This window comes from Nelumbo nucifera, chromosome 1 (genome assembly GCF_055504915.1).
Source record: "Nelumbo nucifera cultivar China Antique chromosome 1, China Antique-T2T, whole genome shotgun sequence".
Lineage (NCBI taxonomy): Eukaryota > Viridiplantae > Streptophyta > Magnoliopsida > Proteales > Nelumbonaceae > Nelumbo > Nelumbo nucifera.
Window position 1 is genome coordinate 130,175,011 of NC_142649.1, and position 7,439 is coordinate 130,182,449.

Below are 7,439 nucleotides of genomic sequence, written 5' to 3' on the forward strand. Positions count from 1 at the left end.
TGTTTATGGTATTGCACCCTTGTAATCACTGTTACTGTGTTTCGCTTTTGTTTCGAGCTAAACTCTCCCTCTTCTTTGAATTCAAAAAAAAAAAAAAAAAAAAAAAAAAAAAAAAAAACAGAACAAAAACAAGGTGAGTTTTGATTGATCAATCAAACCATATAATACCATATAATAAACATGTTAATCAATCGGATGGTATTTATCAAAATTCACAGGTGAGTTGGTATCATGTCTTTTTGGCAACATAGATTTTCCTGATTAAAATGCCGGGCATATGCATATATCATGGTTTTTAAAACCGGACCTGACCAGAACAGATGGTTGGACTGGAAAAACCGGGAACCAGTCAGGTGATCGGTTCTATTTTCCCCCAGAACTGTTATTTCCCCCAAAGCTGTTAATTTGATCAGCAAATTGCTGACCCGGGTGATTGAACCCTTTGAACCGTTCAATGGTTTTGTCGGTTTTATTTTTTATTTTTTATCAGAATGGGCCATCCATTTGGTTTGAATGGTCGGACAGTTCAATCTGACAATAAGACCCCTGACCGGTTTGTTGTCCGGTTGATTTTAAAAACCTTGGCATATATAATTTCTTTTCATGCGACGGTGATAAAAATATTTTCTCCGCTTATAGTGTAAAAGATGCAAATGATTTTTTTTGGCATTGTTAGATATTCTTTTGTATTCAGTGACAATGTAATGGATAGCTCTTCACTAGGGAGATATAGTGGTAATAACTTCCAATAAAATGGTGATGTAGAGTTCTCCTAGGGGGAATGACTTTGCCCATTTGCATCATTTTAAAATTTTCACTTCATGCTCCTTTGAAGAGGGCATTTTGATAATTAAACATTCTATTGGCTTACTTAACGGTTCAGCCCAGGGTCAGAATTTTTAGACACAAAGTACAGTTGGGGTGGGTGTTAGTTCGGAATTGATGCTAATTTACAGGCAGGCATTGGTGTATAGAGTGGGAGTTTTTGACATTTTGAATGTTTATAACTTTGTAGTGGAATTCAGAAATCTGCATTGGACCTGTCCGTACTTTTCTGATGATTTTAACTAATAATACCTCTCATGTGTCTGGGATTGATTAAATGTAGGGTTAATTTCATTGCAACCCAATGCAGAATTCTGAATTACAGTACCCCATAGTCTACTAGTAGCCCCCCCCCAAACCGCATTCTGCCCATAGATTTGACATCAATCCACGGTCAGGATTTATCCCCCTGTACAGTGGGGGTAAAAAATTCTTAGTTGGACTGATTAGTCATTCTAAAAAATAGATGAAGATTTTTTCGAGATTTTTATGATTTGGTTTACCAACCCATCGATGTGCTTCTGTACATTACTACTGCAATTGGTGCAAACCTTACAACTATAAAACTTACTTACTGGGTTGTATCGAATAAAATACATGTTGTAAGACAATAGGAAGGAGAAAATCATCTATGGTTGTAGTACCAATAGTTGACAGGATATGGAAGAGTTGCAGAGGTTGATTTGGTCGCATGGCACCACTGGTAAAAGGGAGTGTTTTGTGAAAGTTTAAGTCCTTAAGAGGGCAAGCAAAATGTCAAAATGGACAATAGGGTCAGTTCATAATTCATGCTTGATAATAGACCTCTTCATGGCTCAGGGATTTTGTCAAATTTTGAATGGGTCTGGTCTGAAGTGTAAATTGTTTATGGGCTAAGCCCGAAGCCCAGCTTAGCTCTAACTTCTAATTGATAATAATTAAGGGTTCGTTTGGTTTAGATTTAGAATCGGAATCGAAATCTTTTGGAATCAGAATCGAAATGGTTTATTCCCATAGTCTGTTCGGTTCAGACAGCAATGGTAATAAGAATTGGAATCAGCAGGAATGGGAATGAGATTTTGATTCCACTCAACTAAACAGTTGGAATTGAAATAATCCATTCTGATTCTGATTCCAGACCCCTATTCCCGTGAGCCAAACGGGGCCTAAGAGATAAATCTGGATTAGATGAACTCTTTATCTGTGTAGCGGGCCGTGGAACCAATGATAATGCTCCATACCATACCAGTGATAAAATGCATGGGACCAGTAAGGGGTTGAGCGCTTGTGAGTCCCATGTGTTTTATAACTGTGTGGAGCATTATTATTGCTTCCACAGCCTGCTAAGCAGCTATTATATTCGGTTAAACCTATCTCTTAAGATTCTGTTTGAAATAGCTTCAGCTTTGATTTAGTTGCTTTCACTGAGCTGTTTTGGAGCTACTGAAACTAGTTTTACCATAAAGTTGATTAAACTCAACAAAATAATATTGGGGCTTTCCATGTTTTTCACCAAACATAGCTTCTATGCTTTTCAAGTAAGAGACCCACCTTGCAAAGCCATAAGCCACACTGCCTGAAATCCCTCCCAAATGCACCAAATTAGTTTTACCATAAAGTTGATCATAATCATGGTTCTTTGTTTTTGATACTTCACATCTCCAAAAATTACTTGTCGATTGTGCAAAGAGGTCATTGATCAAATTCCTATATAGCTACAGTGAATTCAAAATTGTTGATATTGCATATATAAATATAAATATATATATATATATATATATATATATATATATATTTATAAGACAAGTTAGAAAATAGTTGGAAGTTGTTTGGTGCATGCATTTATACCACAAGAGAATGGGAGGGTGTGAAGCTGATTGGGGATCCGAGGCTAGCAGTTGACAAAGCATCTCTCTTGGGTAGTTGGGTTACTTCTGTTTGCAAATTAAGTGATGAAGCCAGAGCCATCAGGGATGAGTTCTTCCATGAGTGCAAGCAATTATAGATGGAGGACTTCATTGATTGGACAAACTGTAGAAAGCAATGAGAACAGTTCTTTGCATCAAAGATGATGATGATGACTCTTATGGATGCTCCTTTGGCTGTCCCCCAAATTGAATTTAATTAAACCGCCCCAGTCTGGCACTAGTTTCATACTTTCATCATTAATAATTCTGGTGATATTGACCACATATCAATGTTTAATAATAATAATAATAATAATAAAACTCGACATAAGTGGGAAAGAGGAGAACTTGAAGACAGTAAAAGTAATTCTTCCAGAGTATTTTACATATAAATGCATCCACAATTCCACGTACACGCCATGCATATATCTACCTACTAATACAACAAGTATTATAAAATATCATTTAATGATTGTTTTATAGTAGTTACTTAAGAAATGAAATAAATAATGGTATATAACCAATATTTATATTAAAATAAAACAAAAAAAAAAGCCAAAGCCAAAGAAATAGAAAAAGGTGCAATTTTACCAAAACAGCCTTTCTTGATAGATATTCTTACTTTGGCATTACAACTGTGATGGTATCCAATTTTACCAAAATGAGAGACAAAAGGTGCAAAACATGAATGAGAGGACTTTTAAACCTAAATAACCTAAGCCCAACCAAACCCACCCAAGCCCCTCCCAAATTGTTTTGGCTTTAGTTTGGGTGGAATTTTAGTTTGAGATCCGGGCTCAAGGTTCATGTCTAGGGTTGGATTTAGATTGACCCTTAACCCAACTCATTCAAAAGGGTACATAGAGATTTAACATAAAGAATGATTTTATTAGAGTAATGGTGGATTTTATTTTAATTTTTATATTATTTATTTAAATATAAATAACCAAAAGAAAAGGTATGAAAGAATTTTTAGGCCACATTTGGGAGTGCTTAAATAAGTACTTATTTGGGCTAGGACTGCATCATTAAACACTTTTGGTGTTTGGGAAATAAGCCCGAAATAAGTGCTTACTTATTTTTTAATCCCAAATTTTCAGCTTTTTTAAGTGCTCATATAATAAATACTTATTCAAACTTATCAAAATTTTTCCCATAATTGTCCTCAATAAATTTTTAGAATATGAATTATACCCTTTCAATATTGTCACTTTTAGCAACAACATTGTTGGTTGCTTTTACGAAAGCGAATTACTTTTATGAAAACATTTTTATAAAAGTACTTTTACAAAGCACTTTTATAAAAGTGCTTTTACATGAAAGCAATTATACGAAAGTACTTTTATAAGAGCACTTTTACGAAAGTACTTTTATAAAAGCACTTTTGCAAAAGCACTTTTATGAAAGTATAAAAGCACTTTTGCGAAAGCACTTTTATGAAAGCATTTTTATAAAAACATTTTTACTGAAGTGTTTTTGTAAAAGCACTTTTACGAAAGTACTTTCATAAAAGCACTTTTTCAAGTGTATAAAAGTACTTTTATCAAAAATACTTTTATGAAAATACTTTTATAAAAGCACTTTCACGAAAGCAATTCTATCAAAACACTTTTATTCATTCACTTTGAATTGAATATTTTGAAATTTTAAAAGAAAATGAAGGACAAAAGAGTCACAAGTGCTTATTTAAGTTCATATTAGAGAAAAAAGCCACCAAAGTTCAATATAAAATAAATATTTTTTTTTAAATAGCACTTAAAAAAACTGGGTGCCAAATATAAATAAATTCTTATTTGAATAAGCACCTGTTTTTAAGCACTTATTCTATAAATATTTATTTTTAACATAAGCATTCCCAAACAAGACCTTAACCTCCCTGTTTCCTTTATATAATTATATAATATAGATATAATGTTATTAGAGGATTCACTGTTTGTAGTTCTATCAAGCCCAAAAAAACTAAATTGTGGAACAGTAAGTAGACCTTTCTACTTGTTTTTTCTTTCACTTTAAGCTTCACACAAATTGACAAGTGACCTGAGCCCACTTCTAATAGATAGTGCTTCAATTTTAACAATTTGCATTCAACTGATCATGTGATGTGGGGTCCATCCCCAGTCCCCCACTAATCCATGAAAAGGCAAAAGGTATATGCAGATCGACCGGTGACGTCGAATCAGCTTCTGAATCTCAAATTCTAAGCAGTCTTAAAATTTATCTTTGCATATTTACTGAGAGTCAGGATATCCTGTCCACACAAACTCTCTTCACGTCTATCGCAGTTATACACTGAGAATATTTCATCCTCTCCATGCAGGGGGACCATTTTAGAGACTGGTTTTTAGGTCAAATAATTTGACCATCTGGTTCAAATAGATGATTCGTTCTTATTAAATAAATAAATAAGTAAAATAAAAAAGGGTTAACTACTCTGCAATCTAATGCAGAATTCTAAATGACAGCTCCCATAGTCTATTAGTTGTCCTCTATAAACCGCATCCTACCTGTAAATTTGACATCAATTCATGATCAGGATTCATCCCTTTGTACAGTGGGGCTACAAAATTCTGACCTAGACTGATCAGTCATTCTCCCAATAAAAAATGGTCAAAATTGTTGTCTGGATTAACAGGTGGGTGGTTTGACTGTCTGGATCAGTGGGTTGTTGATCAAATTAATGGTTTTTGGTCCATGAGTGGTTTTAAGGTGAAACAGAACCGGTTGCCTCATCGGTTCCCAGGTCAATCAGTCCAACCATCCGATCCGATCCAACCCGGTTTTCAAAACCATGATCTAAACTGCTCATTTCACTAAAAACTCCATTACCCAATGTCGGTCCCAACTATTTGAGGTCTTGGGAGGGGTCTCTCTCTCTCTTGGCACAAAATTCAGGCTCAACTCAAAAATCAACCACCCCCAATTGGAGTAGCCCTGGTCTGAAACCGCGAATCATGTATTACTGCTATGGCGCTTCACCTTGAATTGAATTGGACGAAGTGATGTAAAATGGAGTCCCAACAATGCATCAAAGGCCGAGATGTCATGGTTTTAGGCTTTAACCCGTTTCATGCTTATCAGCCCAAAATTTTATCATGGCACCAAGCAATAGCCCCTAAAATGTTCACTGCACTGGGAAACAAAAAAATAGAATGAATGAACTCATCCACTAGAGGTTTATCTTGTGTATGTGCAAGTGCAAAGCAAGAGCTTGCTATGAGTAGGACTGAACTTGAATGCAGAATTGCAGACGACCCAATTCGATCATGGGTCCCTAACTGTCGAGCTTTCAATTTGTGACCCTAAACAGGGACTTGAACGCACCAAGTTCATGCATTTTCATAAAAGAGGAATCTGTATTTGTATAGAAATGTAAGAAAAGGATTTGTCTGATGCAATGGAGATGGAATGACACTACCCTTATCATGACATCAGATGTAAAAGTAAGACTCAATTTTTTAACATTTAAATCCCAATGACTCATTCATTAATTAACAGTTTTCTTTCCAATTAGATAATTTTCTTTGTGGGAACGGTTTGGGATTTTGAATGGTTGCATGGCCAATTAATGAACATCTCTGTGCTGTTTCTCCTTTCTGAAGATTTAACCATTAAAAAAAAAAAAGAGAGAAGAAAAGAAAAGAAAAGATTAGCTGATACATGAATATATATAAACGGCCAGAAAACGATTTAATAACTCTCCTTTTTCCAATCATAATAGCAAATTAAAGCTTATATTGGTACCAGTCGTCTCTTTATATATATATATATATATACAGTCACAATCTCTGTTGTACGTCTAGATTTCAATATTAATGGAGCAAAGAGATCATGACCATTTGAATTTGGAAGCCTGAGCATCAGCCCCCATCAAGAAAGCGTAGAGCTCTTCAGCTTGAATTACTCCAGAGTTCTCCCAGTAAGAGCTACGAGGCAAGCCGGATGACCCATCCTCGTCACAAGAAGTGGAGATTGAAGAGAGAGCAGTAGGGGGAGTAGAATTTGAGACCATTAGCATCTCCTGAGCCTTGTCTAACTCTTGTCTGAGCCTCAGCATCTCCTTCTCAAGCCGCCTCTTATCTGCCAAGGCGCTTTCCAGCTTTAGCTGGAGAGCCTTGTAGTCAAGCTCAAGGCTCTGGGTCTTCCAACGCGCCCTTTTGTTCTGGTACCAGATTGCCACCTGCCTCGGATGCAGACCCAGATCACGCGCAAGCTGGATCTTCCGCTCTGGCTCCAGCTTCTTCTCGTTGCTGAAGCTTGTCTCCAGGAGCCTCACCTGGTCCTGGGATAGCCGCTTCTTGTTGCGCTTGGGTGGGCTTTTCTGGTTCTCTGATTGAAGAAAGAAATCCATCTTCTGAGGCATATAGCTAGTGGAAAAGGGTTGAAAAAGCCTTTATAATCTTTTCAGAGAGTGGCACCGTTTAGCTTTGAGCCTGGAGGAACTCTAGTTTTTATTGTAGAATTAAGTGGAGAGAGAGAGTGAGCTGGGGCGGCTGACTTCTTCTCCATGCACGCGTATGGTGTTCACGTGGGAATGGCCCCACCCGTGCAAAGTACGGAAAATTCCCTACTGCCACTGGGCTCGAGCCTGTCCTATTCCCTGAATCCTGTTTGAGGTTGTTTTACATTTTTCAGTTACTAACCACAAGGCTTGCAACTGTGGAGTCGTTGTTATTTTAGCAGCACCAAGTAGGGAATCCAGATCGTTGATTTTAATATATTGATGGATGA

At 36.5% G+C, this 7,439-nt stretch overlaps 1 pseudogene; it reads right to left on the reverse strand.

Moving 5' to 3' along the window:
• Positions 1-6,345: 6,345 nt before the first annotated feature.
• Positions 6,346-7,153, reverse strand: LOC104589085 (homeobox-leucine zipper protein ATHB-52 pseudogene; annotated as a pseudogene).
• Positions 7,154-7,439: the final 286 nt, after the last annotated feature.